This window comes from Delphinapterus leucas, chromosome 14 (genome assembly GCF_059928025.1).
Source record: "Delphinapterus leucas isolate spDelLeu-1000000601 "Yukka" chromosome 14, BTC_Dleu_Yukka2, whole genome shotgun sequence".
NCBI classification, from domain to species: domain Eukaryota; kingdom Metazoa; phylum Chordata; class Mammalia; order Artiodactyla; family Monodontidae; genus Delphinapterus; species Delphinapterus leucas.
The window spans coordinates 80,997,276-81,018,060 of NC_143142.1; positions in this window are offsets into that span (position 1 = coordinate 80,997,276).

Genomic DNA, 20,785 nt, shown 5'->3' on the forward strand with positions numbered 1-20,785 from the left:
TACTTTCTGTCCTTTGAATGAACTTCTGTGAATTTTTACTTGTTGTCTAGTCTTCCCTAATCACTCTGCAAGTTCCATCCTGGTGGTAGGTGGGGTACTGATAGACCTCTGCATACAGCAGTTGCACAATTGTTAATACGTTCACCAGTAGTAAACTGAGACGGCAAACCTGTGTAAGAGGATGCACAGAATGGACAAAGTAACAGGCACTTGGAAGTCTGAGGGTTGGGGAAGAGTAATGAAGAAGACAATGGACTTGGGTGACTGTTGCTGAGAGTAATAGATGTTTGGGGAAAAGACAAGGGAAGCCAGAGGTTAGCAATTAAGGTTCAAGGTGAAAGTCAGAGGGCCCGATGGTAGCATTTGCGAACAGAAAAGGCTGAGTCCCAACACTTAATCAAAGGAGTAGCAAAACTGAAGAAAATCAGCTCTGGAAGGTTTTATGTACCAAGGTCAGAACCCTGAAGGAGGACGGGCAGCATGGGTTAAAAGCTGAGCATCTGTATTGATGCACTCAAAAAACATGAAATCCCAGATGCCCGTGAACCCTCTAGTCCTGCCAAATTGGCCACTGCCTGAAGACGAGGTGGCCTCTGCCTCAAAGGTAAAAGTATGGTAATGTAAGGACAAATACAGGTGAAAAATAAGAAGCTTAATTCTGCCTGTTAAAATAAGGGAAGTTTCCTCCACTCCTCCACTTCTTAGAGCATTGACTTTAAGAAAACTTGTAAGTTCTTTCTCTATCACTTTGAAATATATGTAAATCTTTTTCAAGGCTAAATAAGCCTCTTATCAGCTTTACAACCCAGTAATGTCTTTTTTAAGAACCTGGGAACCATCTCTTTGAAATGTAATCTTCAAGGAATATAGCTGCCTTATCTCCCAGTTTCTGTGGGAAAGAAGGAGCCTAACTTCAGAAGCCCCTCACTCCAAGTTGCAAAACTACCTCTAGTCTTAACGATATGAGAGGCTTATTTGTCCCTTTGGATAAAGTCAATTAGCAAACACAGATGATAACTCCAATTAGCGGGTGAATCTGAGATGAACTATGTGTGATAAATGGTCTGTCAAGTCCTCTGACTTGATCTAGTTATTGATTAGCTTGAGAACATGTGTGTAGTGGTTTGTATTTGCTTGGCTCTATAAAAGGATGAGATTTCTGCCTTGGCAATCTCTTAATGGATTTCCTGTGATGCACGTCCCATTCCATTATAATGCTTATTCAATAATAAAACTGTTTCTTTCTCTTCTACCTCTGTGGAGAGGTTTTCTGGGTTGGAAGAAAATTTTGTTTTTAATCGTATTTCTCCAACAACTCCATGCTCAGTTTAGCCTCTTCCCTCTCTCTGACACTAGATCAATAACCAACAAGAGGCCTGCTGGGTCTGCTAAGGAAGACAGGGCCACACCAGAAGAGCTGCAGGACACGGTTAAGATAAACCATAGGAAAAGTGTGAGCCTGAAGTAAGTCTGAGAACAGTGGGTCAACGGGAGAAGAATGTAGCGGTGGATAAAGGAATTTTTCAGTATGGGAGCATTCTCAAGAGATGGAGTTTAACCCCCTAGTAGAGGTCTTGGGAGACTTTTCTAATATTACTGCTGGATGACATTTGGAGGCTTAGAAAAAGTGATGGCTCATATTAAATGTAGTTGAAATGCTAAAACTGCTGTGGCAAACGCTGCAGGATGGAATCAAAGGTTTGCTGAAGAGGGCTTGCTGAATTGGCTCTGCTATCTGAGATCCAAATACCTACCAAATGACCCTGCCTGTGGGAAAGATCTGCCTGATGCTCTCCCTATCCAAGCAGTAAGGACTATTTATCTCAGTTTATCAGAGCAACGAGAAATATACTATATCTTACCAGCATCACTAAGAAGTGGTGCCTATCTTCTTAGGCTAGGGATGATGGTAGGAGACACTCTTACAGAACTAAGCTCCTTGATAGCAATGGGAATAATAGGATTTCAAAGTAGGAGGACAGGTATTGTTCAACCTCCATGTGTGCAATTATCATAATGAACAGACAAAATGATGTGGCAGCCACCTGAGCTGCAGGAGTATTTGAACTGTTAACAGAAGATGACCTTTCCAGATATATGGGTATCAGAAAAGGATACTGTCAATTTATACAATTAAAAGGATTCAAGCATGGAAGACTTGGAGGCTGCGAGCGACCACTCCTATGAGAAGTCACAATCCCTTGCCTAGTTGCTGGACATGAGCCAGTTTTCAAGTCTGGAACACATTTTCTGAAGGAGAGGCTGAGTTTCAAGCAGAATGGACCCTAAAACACCATGGTAAGTATATATGGTAACAATTCCTCCAGTTCTTCCCCGAAAGATCTATGGCCACTTACTCAGATAATCATATATTCCTAAAAGGGAAATACTCATACATTTTGAGGTCTATTGGGCAGAGGACCTGAGTAGTCATTGAGACTTAGGAACACAAAGCATCATCATGTCCGTCTATGAGACAGTAGAAGGCATATGTGGGCCAGGTAATAAATGAACACTTGGCCCAAGTTCAACTCATATTGGGTCCACTGGGACGATGCACTCTACTAGTGGATTAGACATATTAGTAGTTAGCTTGGTTTGGTGAGTTAAGACTTCTCACAGTGGGAAAGACCAGGTGGAAGCTTTCTAAACCACTCCTACCCTTTGTTGCCCAGATAGTAAATCAAGCATTATATTGCATCCTGGAGTCTAGGTTAGAGATCAAAACCAACCTTTAGGACCTAAAGGTTACTGAGATGTTGCACTCCATTATATCTGCATTTAATTCACTGATGTACACAAGCAGTTGGCAAACTTTTTCTGTAAAAGGACAGATAGTAAATACTTCAGGCTTTGTGGAGCATACAGTCTCTGTCACAATCATTCAACTCTGCCTCTGTATCACAAGCAGCCATAGACAATACCTAAACAAATAGTGTGGCTATGTTCCAGTAAAACTTTACCTACAAAAATAGACAGAGGGGGCCCACAGGTTGTAGTTTGCTGACCTGAAATCTAGACAATATTTTTAAAAAATAACTCATTTATTGAGAATTTATCATATGCCAGGTATGATCAAATTCTTCAACTTACTGTGTATTCCTTACTATAGCCATAAAATTAAATTCATTCTTGTCCCCAATTTTAAAATACAGCTTTTTTTGCTTTGGGTAAAGTACAAAAAATATTTAGATCTTCAATAAGTAAGCAAACCAGTGGGAAAATAGGCAAATGACATGCCTAGGACATTCACAAAAGACAAAATTCCAGTAGCCACTAAACATATAAAAGACACCCAATGAGATACCGTTTCATAGGTATGAGTGTCCTAAGAGTAACAGATTATATTCTGTTCAAAATACTATCCTCCTGGAAGAGGAGTATACCTATCTGTCCCACTAACGTCAGGCTTGGTATGTGACTTGAAACGGTGTGTGCTTTAGCGAGTGTCTCCCTGACATCAGGCTTAGCCATGTGAGTGTGCCCTACCCTAAGGGAGAATGATGTATGATCAGCCCCTTGACTTCAGGAGTGGTCATGTGACTTGCTGTGGAAGATGAGATGTAGACCGAAGTGACGTGTGTCACTTCCAAGCAGGAGCTCTAGGAGCCAGCTTGCTGCTGTGATTTCCTCTTCCCTCTGCCATGAGACAGACCATGTCCTGACAGAGGATGTTCCTTCCGCCAGGCTGACCAAACAAGATGTGGAATAAGGCAGCCGCTGACGAACGATGGGCTTGCAACAGGAGGGACGTAGGGAAAGGGGGTTCCTTATGCATTTGCACTGGTTGTAGGCAGGGCCACTTAGATGGGACTTGAACCTATTCGGCTCCTTGTTAGGGATATCACCTTGGAAGAGCAGCTAAACCTCACTCTGCCTTCATTTCCTAATCTGTAGCTAATGACAGTATTTTTAGAGATAAGTGGGCTCTGAAGATGAAGTGAATTAATACCTGTAGCACACCCAGAATAGCGCTTAGCACTTGGCAGAGTCAATGTTATTTCCATGATTCACTTCACTTAGGGAAATCAGTACTAGTTATGCTAAAAGCTGATTTGGAGGCAGCGGGGGCGGGGGGGAATACAGGGGGTAGGGTGATAGAATCAGCAGCTACTTATAAAATTTGTTGCCTTTCTTTAGTCTTGAAATCTCCCCTGCTATTATTTTGTATCTGGATGTTTGTTTTGAGCAGGAGACCCTGAGGAACAAAGGGTCCAGCTTGGCAGATGGCCCCTCGGAGAGCTCAGGAACGGAAGACGTGACAGCCAGGAGACTGAAAAGAGCTTTCTTACAAAGTAGAATGTGTATTCAAAGGAAAAAGAAAACAGTGTGTAGGAGGGGCAATGGGGGAGATAGGATTATCTGCAGGAAAGAATAAAAGAAATCTGAAAGTCATAGTAATTTTATCTAATCTTTGAATCTTCATATATAAAAAAGTCATTCTTTCTGATGCCCAGTGACGTTTGGTATTGTAATCACTGTGATATTTACATATGAAAAGCATCTAGGTAATTATATTCTGACTGTTCCACTTGTGTGAAAAAGATAATCAAAACAAAAAAGGGTCAGAAAGAACATACAACATTCATAAGCAGTCCAAAGAAGCTCAACCTCCAGAGAAGTGGGAGATGCTATTGCTAAATTTGAAGTGTCTTGTAGGTCCTAATACCACTGATAGGACTTAAAGGAACCTTAGTGTTCATGTTAATGCCACCAGCCTGTCTGGCATGTCTAATGTGGGCCCGGCTCTGCTCATCTCTGGAGACAGAAAGGACAGTGAGAATGAGCGCTGGCAGCCTTCCTGGAGAACACAGGACTCGTAAACGTGTAAAGACATCTAATCATAAAAGCCAATAAGCAGTACAGAAATACACAAAGGGGGAAGTAAGTCTGCCTTCTTGAGTCAGAAAAAAGAGCTTCAGGAAAGAGAAAAATCCCATTATTATAAATTCCAAAAAAAGTGAATTATTAAAAGTTACTGACGTGGCTAACATCAGCAATAGGATTTGAACTACAGAATTATTTTTTGTTATACAGAAGTCTGAAATTTTTTTTGGTTTTGCTCAGCCTAGGGCCATGTATTTCCAAAATGTAAATTTAAAATATTCCCAGTTTTGGACTTCCCTGGTGGCGCAATGGTTAAGAATCCGCCTGCCAATGCAGGGGACATGGGTTTAAGCCCTGGTCCGGGAAGATCCCACATGCGGTGGAGCAACTAAGCTCGTGTGCTACAACTACTGAGCCTGCGCTCTAGAGCCCGCGAGCCACAACTACTGACCCCACATGCCACAACTACTGAAGCCCAAGTGCCTAGAGCCCATGCTCTGCAACGAGAAGCCATCACAATGAGAAGCCAGCACACCACAACGAAGAGTAGCCCCCGCTTGCCGCAACTAGAGAAAGCCCGTGCACAGCAACGAAGACCCAACGCAGCCAAAAATAAATAAATAAATTTATATTTTAAAAATTCCCATTTTTACGAAATTGAGCTATTTGTAATGAGGTGGATAGACCTAGAGTCTGTCATACAGAGTGAAGTAAGTCAGAAAGAAAAAGACAAATACCGTATGCTAACACATATATATGGAATTTAAGAAAACAAAAATGTCATGAAGAACCTAGGGGTAAGACAGGAATAAAGACGCAGACCTACTGGAGAACGGACTTGAGGATATGGGGAGGGGGAAGGGTGAGCTGTGACAGGGCGAGAGAGAGTCATGGACATATACACACTAACAAACGTAAGGTAGATAGCTAGTGGGAAGCAGCCGCATAGCACAGGGATGTTAGCTCGGTGCTTTGTGACAGCCTGGAGGGGTGGGATAGGGAGGGTGGGAGGGAGGGAGACGCAAGAGGGAAGACATATGGGAACATATGTATATGTATAACTGATTCACTTTGTAATAAAGCAGAAACTAACACACCATTGTAAAGCAATTATACCCCAATAAAGTTGTTAAAAAAAATAAATTAAAAAAAAAATTCCCATTTTTAAAATAGCATCAAATCTGAATTTTCATTAGGACAGAAGATTATTCTGTCAATGCAAGGATTAAAATATTGTTTCATATTCAAACCTGGGGAAATTCAAACTAAATTAGCAGGATTAAATAGCTAATATGGAAAGCATATGGTAGAGAATATTTGGAAACTCATGTATGGAAAAATGCCATTATTCTAAAACATTACCTCCTTCTGAAAAGAAACAGAAAAAAAAGTAATATAAACAATTAGTTTTTTAAGGAACCTCCATACTGTTCTCCATAGTGGCTGTATCAATTTACATTCCCACCAACAGTGCAAGAGGGTTCCCTTTTCTCCACACCCTCTCCAGCATTTATTGTTTGTAGATTCTTTGATGATGGCCATTCTGACCGGTGTGAGGTGATACCTCACTGTAGTTTTGATTTGCATTTCTCTAATGATTAGTGATGTTGAGCACCCTTTCATGTGTTTGTTGGCAATTTGTATATCTTCTTTGGAGAAATGTCTATTTGGGTCTTCTGCCCATTTTTGGATTGGGTTGTTTGTTTTTTTGATATTGAGCTGCATGAGCTGCCTGTAGGATTTGGCCTTTTTGTCTACTGCTCTATTCCTGGCATCTAACAAAAAGCCTGTTATATTAGTCAGGGTTCTGCAGAGAAACAGAACCCATAGGATGTACATATTATATAGAAGGAAATTTATTGAAAGTAATTGGCACATGCAATTATAGAAGCTAAGAAGTCCTAAGATCTGCAGTCAGCAATGTGAAGACCCAGGGGTGCTGATGGTGTAGTTCTCGTCCAAGTTCAAAGGTCTGAGAACCAGGAAAGCCAAAGATGCAAGTTCCAGTGTGAAAACCAGCAGCCTTCAGACCAAAGAGAAGCAAATGCTTCAGTCCAAAGGCTAGAAAAAAAACCAACAATGTCCCAGCTTCAAGCAGTCAGGCAGGAATTTTCTCTTCCTCAGGGGGGCGCACCCGCACTGAGGAGGGCAACCTGCTTTACTACATCTACTGATTCACTCGTTAAGCTCATCCAGACACAACTTCACAGACACACACGGAATAATGTTTGATCAAAAGTCTGGTCCACCTGTGGCCAAGGCAAATTGACACAAAACATTAACCATCACAGGTGGTAAACAATTAAAAGCCAATCAACACTGCTTGAATGAATGAAGAAAGCCATGAAAATAGACAAGAAAATGTGTAAAGAAAAAGTTGTATTTAAGTGCTGGATTGGAAAAATATTATAATTTCTTCCAAATGAAAAGAAAGGATCTTTAATCAAAGTAAACTAATGAAAAATATTAATTGAACCTCAACTTAATTGAAAGCCTGAACTTTCCTGATTCTTCCAAATGATGATCAAGTGGCTTGGGAGGACGCCTTTCCCTCTCTGAGCACGAGGTCCACACTTCACCAACTGGTTTATGACTGGCGCTTCCACTGCAAACACTGATAGCTGTGAGGTTTCCAGCTTCCACTGAGGAAGTGAACACAACCAGAATAGGATTCACCAGTCTCTTCACAGGCAGCTGGCTGCCTTCCTCAGCAAGAAGTCAAGGGACATTGTAATTCAAACTGTTTTCAATTTATTTTGACCTGAGAGCCTTGTCTCCCAAGGGATTCTACAATTGCCCTTGGAATGGCTGAACCTCCCACATGCAGTGAGAAATCTGCCTTATCTGCAAAACTTTTAGGTTGTCTTCTCACTGTCAGTGTGTTTTAACAGCTTCCTTCCTATTGCTGGTTGCAGCTCCCTCATTTCACAGCATCATCTGACCTAATCTCTGTTTTGCAATATTTTCTACTGATACACGTGAACCTACTTCATTTTACCTAAAAGATAAAAAGAAATGTGTGTATAGGTCTATGTGACTTTCAGTTGTTTCAACTGTTGTAACTGTTAAATGAAATAATGAATGGTAAGGACTTATCTCCTTGGTATTATGCTGTTAACATTATTGTTATCTTCCATAAAAAATTACTTTCTAAATCAAAATAACATATTATAATCCAAGCAGTCATTTAAATAAAAAAAATCAAACAGTTGTATAGCACTCACTGTATGTTAGTCATGGTTATTAATGCTTTACATATGTTTATTAATTTGTTATAACAGACCTGTGGGTCAGGCACTGTAACTACTCCGATTTTGTAGATAAGACACCTGAAGCACAGAGAGAGTAAGTCTTTTGCTCAAAACCATGAAGCTAGTTTGAGGTGGGACCAGGATTTAGACCCAAGCAGACTCCTTCTAGGAACTGTAGCCTCAGCCATCGTGCTATACCACTTTGATCAGTTTTGCCATGAGTTCCTAGGGGAAAATAAGACTCTCATCTTTACTTGGAGACTCTTAGCTCCTGAGATGCTAGAAATAATGACTTCTTGTTTTATATTCACATTCTCCAGGCCACCATCTAGTGCTGCATTGATTATCACCGTCAACATCAGCAGACTAGAGGCACGGAAATTTCTGGCCCTCTCACACGGCTCTTTGGGGGAAGGGAGTTGGGGATTCCTTTCCAAAACACATGATTTCTATTTCCCCCAAAAGCATGTCTTTCTCCAAGAGAATATGAGACGTTAACTACCTCCAACCCAAATAACATTTTTTCAGTCACTGCCCAAACAGCCCTCTGACTTCTTTCTTTACTGAATTGTGTCTTTAACATTTATCTATAATTTCTTTCTTGACCTTAATCTTCCTATGACCTTTCACCCGAAGCTGTGGACTCTAGAATTTGTTTTTCGTGATTGGCAAGCTCTTCTTTCCTGTAACTGAAATCTTACTGGCCACTGATGTCTCTACAGGCCTGTAAGCAGAGACAGTCTATTCTCTTACATCCCAAGTACTTCTGGATCAAAACAGTGGTGTTATATCCTCCATGTTTCCTTATGCCATGTTGGAAGGGAAACTACTGTTCCTAAAAAAAATCTACCTCTGAGGCTTATGCCACCTAACTATGCTACCTTCTGTTGTGATAATCTGTCAGTGTGTTCCTTTCATTCATTGAAGACTTTGTTGTCTGGCTCAGGGTTTCCTATCCACCCATATTTGAACATCTTGGCCTCCTAATTCCTTCATCTTTTCATTTCCAACCATCTCCTTTACTCGGTCTAAGCCCTCTTAACCCCTTGATATTTTTTGTATCACCTCAAATGTATTCCTACCCCATACCATTCATGCAAACATCCCACTCTCAAACCACTCGTACCCTCCTATATTTCCAACTTCATCACCTCAGTATAGTCACTGCAATCATGTTTCAAAGGCAACAAAACCTTCACTTCATTGACCCCTCTGCTTGCGTCCTAGTCATTAGTCCCCTTTTCTCTTCACTTCCCATTTTATTGAGTTTAGGTTCCATGGAGCATCAGTTAAGCATCATATAAGAATTATTTTAAATACACTCTAAACTTCCTTTCCGCTTTGCCCTTTGATCACACTTACCTGAACAAAAAACACAAACTCCAAATCCTTGCCAGTAAAAATGTGGCTAACAGACCAGCAGAACTGGCATCACCTGGAGTTTGTTAGACAAGCAGAAGGTCAGGCCCACCCAGATCTAAAGAATCAGATTCTGCATATTAACAAGATCCCAGGGCAATGCATGTGTGGAAGAGTACTTGTTAAAACAAATGCCTGGGCCCTTACCATGCAGGTGTTGCTCTGTGTTTCAAAAATTAATCTTACCACATGTACCCTGAATCCCATTCTCTTTCCCTTTCTAAAAAGCTACGAACTATGATCTTCACATCAATCTCTCTTTCTCTTCTGAATCCTTCCCTTACTAATTTAAGCGTTATTTATTCCAGATTTCTCAGTCCTGGCTGCATACCTCCATCATCCAGACACTTTCAAAAACTACTGATATTCAGACCAACTCCAGAAAATTAAATCAGAATTTCTAAAGATAGAACACAGATATGACTATTTTTAAATCTCTCTCCAAAGACAGCAAAAGGATCAGTGGTTGCCAGGGGCTGGGGGGTGAGTAGAGAGGAGGGGGAAGGACAGGGATGAACAGGCAGAGCACAGAGGATGTTTAGGGCAGTAAACATGATATTTTAATGAGGATTAAAGTAAGTAAAATGCATTAGAAGAGTGCCCGTTACATAGCTACAAAAATACGTCCGCAGTTATTTTTAAGTTTTAAAATTCTGCTTTTTCACATCTTCAAAATTTAACATAAGCAAAACCTACATTGAGGTGTTTCTTCTTCCTAATAGGAGCTGTAAAATGTTGACTGTTGTTTTAATTATTCACCCTAATCAGGTATATTTCTGTTTACCTGACCCTGCAGTATCCTTGAAAATGAATATTCTATCTTTAATTCTCCAGGCCACAAACAACATTCCATGTGGGATGTGATAATGGAGGGATCTTTTAAACTTCCTTCACTTAGAAAAACATATGGTTTCTCTCCTCTTTCTCTCTCTCTCTCTATCTCTCTCACACACACACACACACACATTCACACAGACACACCAACATTAAACAAAAAGATTCAAATTCGAGCCTACTTTAAGAGAATAGAGAGAAGGAACTTTGAAAAGATATGAGACAGAAATTTCACACTAGACTGGACTAAATTTTAATAACTAAAAATTACTCGAATATTCTAGAATCTCCCCTAAGATGATATTAAGTGATGAAAAAAGATGAATCCCTGGAACACAGATTTAAAAAAAATTATTTAAAAAAAAGTTATATGATTATACCTCCAATGAATTGTGACTTTTCAATAAACTTATAATTCATAAATATAAATTTTTTAAGTCTTAAGTTTTAATTAGCATATTATTTTCATCTCCATTACATGGCTAATGGTAACCTGAATATTATATGATCCATTCTTTTCCCAATGCAATTTTTGGATCAACTTAAATAGATTGAATTTTAGGGATGTGGATGAAGTATAATGCCATCTTATAGTATTTACTACATTATTTTAGTAATATATACCCACAATGTAAAATAATACATTAATATGAAATATTACTTTTTATCTGTACAATAGTTTATTTAAACTCTTCAAATGCATCTTTCTTTTGTTTTTTAATCAAGAACAATTTTTATTAAGGCCACTAGGTTTACAATCTTTTAAAAACATCCCAGGATCTATTATACTATGAAGAGCAAGTACCAGGAAATAAACACCAAAGCATAACCACATACCAGGCTCTGATGTGAAGCAAGTTTCCTTTTGTCTCGTTAAATCCATCTTTTCTCCAATTTAGGCAAACGTTATAGCAAAATATGAAATTTGTCATAAGAGTGGCTCATAAAATGGGAGTGGCTATGCTTCTGAATTTTGTTCATCTCACCTTCTAGGCACATTACGTTAATACCTAGATATCCTAGTTTTGCTCCCTAAGGGGTCCCAGCCGATAGTTCCAATTTTACAAAACAAACATACATGGAAACCTTGTCCTTGTAACTACTCCTGACATTAATAGAAGTGCGACTTATTCATAGGCTTAATGGGTTATGGAAAAACAGTGTATTATGTGTCAATCAAAATAGAGAAAAAATAAAGTCAGATCTTCCAAGACATAAATGCATATTTAAAATTTTACATTGTAAATTAACTATACTTCAATAAAAGAAGGTTAAAAATTTTTACAAAAAAAAATTTTTTTACAGTAAACAAATATACTTCTAAATGAAGATTTCCCCATTTTTCCAGATAAGATAGTGTGGACCATACGTTATAATGAATTTTACATTTGACCTTATTTTTTCAGTAAACACAATTGTGAAAACAGAGTTACAAACTCTTCCTTTTAAAGAATTCTCCCTCTTTCTAAGATTGGTTCAAGACACTTTGGCACACTGAGGTAGCAATGTACAGGAAGATAACCTCCCCCATTTTTTCCTTTAGTCTGAAGTTTTAAAGTTGAAATAAGGTCTTAAAACAATCCTTTCAAAAAATAAGGCAGCTTTATGCTGTAAAAACATTAGTTCTTGGTCAAAGGTTATGTTCTGCTGTCACCACCTGTCAGCATCTTCTTTAAAGATCAGCTATTTTTCTTCCTAACGACACCTACATGCAGCTGATGGCTGTCCAGGTAGGTTTACAGAAACAAGCTCCACTGCGGTCTCAGGTGCCCGAACATCTGAGCTGGTCCTAGTGATCTCTGCACATCTCAGTGGATCTTGGAGAGGCAATCCTGGAACTCTTCATCACAGTCGTGTTTGCTTTTGCCACAGGTCTCATAGCACCTGCAGTGTTGGTTCCAACACTTTGTGAACGCCAAACAGTGGACAGGAACATCCATTCAGCAGGGAGGGTTCATAACCCTAACATGGGAAAGGCTTCGATCGCTGCACTTATACTGGCAGAGCCTGTCCTTGCCTCCCAGGAGGTCCAAGACAGCATTCAGGTACGTGTCTATCTATCTGGGGAACGCCCTTCCAGGTGGTCTTCAGGGGTGCCCTCCAGTCAGTGGTGTGGGCCTGCTCCTAGCACCTGAAAGCGGCAGTCAAGGGGAGGGGGAGGAGGGCGAGCCCAGGCCACAGGAGCAAAAGGCCATCCGTGCAGCCCGGGGTCGCACAGCTTCCCACGGTCCACGGAGCCCCCATGGAGCTCGGTGCTCCCTAGGCAGCGGCACAGGTCTCTCCGTGCATCTTTCACATCAACTATTTTTCATCCTTAAAGATAAGTATCTGAGTTCTCTAAACCAGTTTTCCAGAGCACACCACCATGATTTCCATATAAGTTGTCAAGATAACCTTTTGAATAGAGGCATGGATGCTGTCACTTGAAGTTTTACCCAAAGCCAAAATCTCCCCTATCCAACCGATAATCTCCACTTAAGCATTCTCTAAAGACATGTTCACAATCACATCGAAGCTCCATTATCCTTTGAACAAGTTCCCAGTGATAATCACTAAATCTATGTTCAATTTCTTTGTCATATTTTTCCCAATTATTTCAGGTGACCTTTATAAGCAACCAAAAATTACCACTGGGATTGTATCAGGTAAATTTGTCTTCTCCAAATTGTACTTTAACAATAAATTTATGACAGTTCATCCTTTTATGTGAATGACTTTATAGGGACTCTCTCATATGAGACACCTTTCTCTTTCCCAAGGGAAATGTGGTGGAAAAGAAACCATACTTTATATCTAGGCATATATGCGGTATCTTACTTTATTCTCAACATTGGATTAGGAATTAAGTCTCTTTAAAAATGCTGCTGATACAGTCTGACCAGCAATTTTCTGTCATTTGCCCTCTATTACTTAACCAACAAAACAAACAAAAGCACTTTAAAAAACAAAGAAAATGAAAAGGACATTGAGTAAACAGGATTCACAAAATACTTTTTTTTGATGCATCAAATAAATACTTTTTTGTGATGCATCAAATATGCATCAAAAAAGACTCCTTCTTTGTCAAGTATTTTGACATAGAATAAGATTTTTAAAATATATTTTAAAAATCTAATATATATATAGTGTTTGTTGTGTTATTCCTGCAATACCAATATTTTAACAATTTTAGAAACAATATGTCATTACAAATTTTAATGAAATGAAAATACTTTAGAGTGGCAACCTAATAAGTCAAGCTAATAACATCAATTCTAGAGAATAATCTGATGTTCAGAGTAAATATATTTGCATTTAATAACTTACCAAACCTGTTGCTAAGTATATACTCTAGAGAAACTCTCAAAAGGGTCATAAGGAGGTACTTTGGGCCTGTTAATAGCAGCTCTGTATGTAGTATCAGGAGGATTGAGGAGATTTACATACCCATCTCTCGGGGGAAAGGCTAAGTAAAAGAAATGAGAAAAAAAAAAAAAAAAGAAATGGAAGAAGGGTATGACATACCATGAAAGAGTTAGGAGCAATGGACTAGATGAACCCAGCAACATGACTAGATGTTAAAATGATTTTAATATAATCCTGATTGGAAAAAATAAGAAACAAAATGAGGCCTATACCACAGTAATATATTTTAATTACAAATACATGCCCATCAACATTTACATAAGGAAAACTTAAATAAACACCTGAAAGATTCAAGGAACATGAACAAATGGATACATATATATGTCAGACACATATATACATATATATGTCTTTACTTGGATGGGACAACACAAATTGCAAAGAAATATTGAACTCAGGCACTATTCGTGATATTGTGGTTGTAATTCTGAAATTATATTTGTATATTATGTTATTGAGCAAATGAATAATATATTGTTGTTGGGTGTGAGGGTGTTCACTGGGGAAGAAGGGAGACATAAATGTAGAAGGGAAAATGGTGGGAAAGAATTTAGTATTGAATTTTAATTATAAGTATTAATATGGACTCATATTTTCTAAAATATGTGTATATTTTACTGCTGTCCACAGAAGTAGCCCAGGAGTAATAAGATCTCACTAGCCATGAACAATCCCGATCTTGGTGCCTATGTCCATTTCTCACCAAAGTAAACCAAGGCTCCTTGGAGTAATTTCATATGTGGGACAGAGAAAGTACAAGATGAATAAGTGAAAGTACAATAACTTGTTGAACGAGAAAGCACTTAAAGAGATAACAGGGTCATATCAAAAGCATCTAGAAGCCACCTGAAGGGATTCCACATTCCAAATTTAGGTCAATTTGAGCACTAAGAAGAAAAATGATAAGGGATTTTGACACACTGAATTTTTCAAAATGAATGGATTAAAAGAGGAGGGGGTATCTCATAAAGTGTGTGTGTGTGTGTGTGTGTGTATATATATACATATATATATATATCTGAATCACTTTGCTGTACACCTGAAACTAACACAATATTTTAAATGAACTATACTGCAAAAAAAAAGAGGAGAGGGTAGAGAAAAGTAAAACTCTTCTTTACAGATGAATGCTAGGATAACAGTTAGAAAATAATTGTTTTGCAGCTCCCAAGGTAATAAGAGAGAGACTTGGAGAATGACAGACTGAAGAGGCAACATGCTAAGAACTGTAAATCTAAGTTCTTCATTTTACTCCTCTTTCAACATTCCTGTAGCTTTGTAAATTTTACAAATAAACAAAACAAATTTTAAAAACAGCCACACAGAATGCTACCACGTTTCTCAAGGACACGTGCAAAATAAGGATACAGATCAAACACTGTATAATAATTGTTTATGATGGAACAGGAGAAACAAGAATATTGAAACAGGAAAAAGAGATCGTATTTCCCTGTAATTTGAAATGACAGAAAACGCATGAAGATACCATTTTGCTAGTGGAGAACAAAAACAAAAATAAGAAAAAAAATGGAATCATATTTCAAGATAAATTGAGCCCTAGAATAATATGTTTTATTTTAACTGTTTCTTCTTTTATCTTTTATCTAATCTAAGCCTTGTTTATTAATTTGGTACACAAAATACCACAAAATAATATTTTCTTTTGTGGGGAAAAACAGTATAATACATATTTACTCAGAAACATAATTGCATAGTGAATGTCCCTTGCATTTTTATTACATTTAACACAGAACTTCAACAGGGGAGTGTGAGCTGGAATGATCTGAGACAGAAAGGGCCTTATCAATTGGTATCTTTATATTAAAAAATTCATTTACTCAGAGAGAAAGACAGAGATTTTGAAAACTTGCTATTATCTCCAACCTTGTGAATTTTTCGCTTCTTTCCAGAATAAATATAATAGCTTGATGTAGTAATCACATGGATATTTGCATATGAAAAGCATCTACTTAATTACATTTTGACTGCCAAACCTGCCCCAAATAGGAGGATGAAAACATCAAAATGAAACGATACCAGACCATCAAAGCAAGAAGCAGACCAGCAGGAACTCCAAACATCAATAACAAGTCCCAGTAAGACGTAATACATCAGCACTTCTTAAGCCTAGATCAACTGAATCATACTATTTTTTTCTTTTTTATGCAAAACAGAAGACTAAAAACCTTTTAATAAAAAGTGTCTGCCTACGTAAGGTGGTTATAAGAAGAGATTCTTCTGGAATCTATACACTGTGGAATCATTACAACTGGGTTCCTTCAAGTTATAGGATTATAACATTTGGGAAAGACTTCAAGAGACAATGAAAAGCGGGGTGAGGGGTTGGGGAGGTGACCCCCCAGTGAACTGCCCAAGCCAACACTCTGTAGTCTATCATCCTCACTCCATCGGTCTCCTTACTTGAAGTTCCCAGTGCCCAAAACGGTCAGGCTTTGCACGTAAAGGAAACCCTAACTGAAATGGTGGTCTGCAGCACTCAGCTTTTAAATACTAACTTCAATAAGCTGAACCATCATCCAAGAGTGTTTCACATTTGTAAACCATAGTATGCTTCAGGAATCCCTTGATAAAGCGCCACAAAGATCAGGAAGCTTAAGCTTCAGAACCCGTTACACATGCTCTTTATGTATTCAAAACTATGTATCATTTTCCTTAAAGAGGACACCAAAATTGTTATCAGCCTTCGGAACCACAAGGCTTAGATCTATTAACTTAGTTAAGCAAGGAGACCATTAGACTCAGGTGGCTTTATTGCGGTAAAGGCCTATATAAGCAAACCAAAATCTAAGCCTGTAAATGCCTCAAGGTTACAAAACGCTAAGGACAACCAATCACAAACAGCCAACGAGGCTCTAAGCTACAGCCAACCAATAATTCCCTCACTTGGCTTCCACACTTCCTCTATGGAAGCCTCTCCTCAGCGCCTGTCGGCGGAGCGCGCCTAACCACTGCCAGTTTGCTGCTGCCTGATTGGAATGGATTTTTGTTCAGATAAACTCTTAAAAACATGAATATGCCTCAGTTTCTCTTTTAAAAGTTCTATGATCAGAAAAACCAACCAGAGGGACCCCAGCAGCCCCCAAGAGCCCCGAGCAACCAGGCGGAGGTACCTGCTGAGCTCCCTGGAGCCGCTGCCTGCGCGCTGCCTCTGGAGGTGTGGGGAACGTCCCCTCGGGTCCCGCTCCTCGTTCAGCAGCTTTGCGTCACGAGCTTTCAGACTATCTTTTTTTTTCCTAAACTGGGTCCCCAAACCAACTGGAGTTGGCCTAGTTCCGACTAAGAAACCGGAGGGGGTCCAGGGTCGGATCCGGTCCAACTAAGAAAGCAGTCCGGGTTCCAGTTCTGACGGAGTCCGGGTCAGACTTGTTCCGACCTAAGTCGGACACCGGCCGGCTCCAGCCTCGGACTGGGTCTGACTAAAACTGGGCTGGGCCCGTGTGAGGCCTCGGCTGAATAAAATTTTATGTTACGGCTGCCTAGCAGGTACCCTCACCAAGAATGATCATGAGTTACGGTGGCCACAGCGGAGAACTTTTTTTTTTTTTTTTTTTTTTTTTTGCGGTAAGCGGGCCTCACACTGCTGCGGCCTCTCCCGTTGCGGAGCACAGGCTCCGGACACGCAGGCTCAGCGGCGATGGCTCACGGGCCCAGCCGCTACGTGGCATGTGGGATATTCCCCAACCGGGACACGAACCCTTGTCCCCTCGCTGGCAGGCGGACTCTCAATCACTGCGCCATGAACGAAGCTCCACAGCAGAGAACTTTTAACCAAGAAGAGCTCGTCCATTTAGGAGGGGCCCCCGAGGAAAAGGGCCTCAGCTGGGCACTCTCTATAAAGGGCAGAGGGAAAATTATTTTCCTCGCCTACAGTTTCCGGTGACCAAGTGAGACCCTCTGGGATGCCCCGCTCACGCTGGAGCCTGCAGACAGCATCCCGGGAAAACTGGTGAAGCCGACAAAGTCCGCTCTCCCAGCTGTTCGTCTGTGTGCCTGCTTGAGAGAAGGTAAAGTTTCAGTGCCCCTTCCTTTCCAAATTCAGGTTGGCAGGCAAAAAGCATTTCTAAGAATTAGATCTTTGAATTGTGATTCGTGAATTTGCTTTCAGGTACTCATTGGTTGTCTGTTCTTCTCCTCGGAGATAGCTCTAGCCTTCTTGTTGGTCTTGTTTTGTGTCCTGAGAACTTTGCTTGGCAACTGTCAGATTGGAGGCCCACAAGATATGACTGCACAGAAGTGTGGGTTGCACCCCATTTGCAGCTAGAATCCTACCAACTTTTGCCAGCTCTCGGGAATTGTCTTGAGTTTTTCTTTCTTTTGGTTATTTTTGAAAGTGGCTCTGGATCTTGGGAGGGTGGAATCTTTTGCACCCTCTTTGGGGACCTTTCTTGTATCCATGGTATTGTTTAATAATGCTAGGAATATTTACTGTTTGTCCTGGCTGGTACCTGACAATATGTTCAAAAGGTTTCTTTTTTTTTCTTTTTTAGCTGTAAGGTGAGAGGTTGACCAAATTGCAAGCTGATATTCAGAGCCTGATAGGAACTTTTTTTTTAGGCATTCTCCCCTGAGCTAAAATGAAACTAGGTACCCAGAGAGAAAGAAGAACATTCCAAAGACAAGCATGTCTAAATCTAGAACATAGGAATTTTTCCATCTTAGATTTCCATCTTAGCTGAAGATTTTCTCCCTCATATAAAGAAGCAAACTGAAGATAAAGTAGTTGGATGGCTGAGTCAGCCTAGATAGCATTCAGGTTGCAACCCAATTCCTTGAGAAATTATACACAATAACTGCGCTTCTCTTACCACTCAAGTTTTTACAAGAACAGAAATGCAGCTCTAGGAACAATTCAAAGCCCATGTGTCCTTTTTACCAGTCCCCAACCCCCATTTCCCACCATCTCAGAAAGTTTGTAGATACTACAAAATTCTGGATTTAGGGAACAAAGGTCCTTGGAGGAACTCGAATTCTTTCCCAGTGCTTTTGAGATGTAAATGTTTTACTCAGTCTTCTTTAGGAACTGAGAGCGGTGTCTTATCAGAAGGAAAAAAAAAAAAAAAGGAAACGGGTATCTGGAAACTAGGTGAAGGAAAAATCTTAAAAATCTCCACAAGCATTAGTAAACAGTTTAAGACATCTAAGAAGGTAAAACTAAGTTCTGGCCATCTGCCAGAGACACAGTCTGGGTTCCACTGTTCTTTTATAAACTAGTGAGTTTTGCATTATCATGCCCATCTCATGGCTAAAATTTTAAAACAAAAGCTGTAAGATCTCTGCATCTGTCTATCTGTTTCTATATGTCTATGCATGTATGTTATGGGTGTGTGATATTATTTATGTCTTAAAAGCTCAATCTAAGATTCACTGTGAAAAGTTTCAGCAAAGTAGGTTTTTAAAATGCCTTATATGGTCAATCACTATTCTTGCTGCACTTAAATAAATAATTAGGCCAAGTTTAATGAGATTCAATTTATTGTGCAAACAGATTAATCTTACTGTGATCATCTTTGATAGAAGTGAGGGTGATTAGATGGAGGAAAAAAGTATGTTTCAGTAGAAAATTATAAAACAACCTGTGGATATCAGATTCTTGTCCTGTTCATTGTCTTTGAGGTTTTGTTATGTATCCATAAACTGAACTGGATCCTGAATTCTTCTACTCTCCTCAAATATCTGGCTAAAACTCTTCAAACAAATGTTTCTAATTTCTCCTACCCTTCTGATTTGGAATCACTAAGAAAAAAGACTGCCCTTGAACCTCCTTAGAAGGGGCCATGCCAGCTTCTCCTCAGCACCCAGAAGGCAGGCAAACTTCAGGGAGATGAGCCTTGGGTCCACTTCCCCCAATTACAAAGGGCTCCTCCAGACTCTTGGAACTGCACACCAGCTGGAGATCTAAAGTTAAAACTGACTAGGGAGGTTCCTTCCCACAAGCAGGTGGCATCTTGAGGTGGACAGCTCTCCCAAGACCATGGATCAACATTTTCACCTTCAGTATGAAACCTTTATCTCTTTGCCTTTCTGCTACTTGCCTCTTCTCTCTGATAATGTTCGGGAAGCAGTGCTCGTAACTCTGGCAACTACTACTGAATCCACTCTTAAGGCCATAGCTGCACAACAAAGTCCCTAGACCTTCTTGTAAGATGGTTTTAGATAATGGAATTGATTTAGATAACTCATTGGCTGATCAAGGAGGATATTTACCATAGTAAATATCTTCTGCAATACCTGGATCAATATCTCTGGTATTGTAGCAAATAGAAGAAATTAACAAAGAAGCCACTTGGCTAAAACAGGTTGATGCCTCTTTAGGTACATTTTTTGATTAATTTGATACCAGCTGGTTTAGTTCATGGGGGCCCTGGCTAAGGAGTGTACTTCAGTCTCTTGGTATTGCCCTCCTAATGATTATCTATTAGGAGTAGATTGGTAGCTACAGTAGTTACAGACTACTACCTAATAGTAGTCTCCCTGGTGAGCTGTGTTCTCTCAAAGGCCTTACATGTTCACAGTTATCAGCAGGACATCTCATGGTCTCACCACACTTAGAGAAACTGAAACAAGACAACAATGAGAGGAACAGCAAAAACAATTCTTCCAGGTATCTGACATCGTAACCTATGAATTCCACCATGAGACAAGAACAACGTAACTCTGATGTGACTACGGGTGGCACTAATATCAATACATGGTCAGTCTCTCATGTACGAGAGGATGACCAAAAGGGGGGGAATTGTGAAATTAATCAGTCAAGGAGGCCATTAGACTGACGTGGCTCTCATGCACTGGTGGCCTATATAAGCAAACCAAAATCTAAGCCTGTAAATGCCTCAAGGTTACAAAACGCTAAGGACAACCAATCACAAACAGCCAACGAGGCTCTAAGCTACAGCCAACCAATAATTCCCTCACTTGGCTTCCACACTTCCTCTATGGAAGCCTCTCCTCAGCGCCTGTCGGCGGAGCGCGCCTAACCACTGCCAGTTTGCTGCTGCCTGATTGGAATGGATTTTTGTTCAGATAAACTC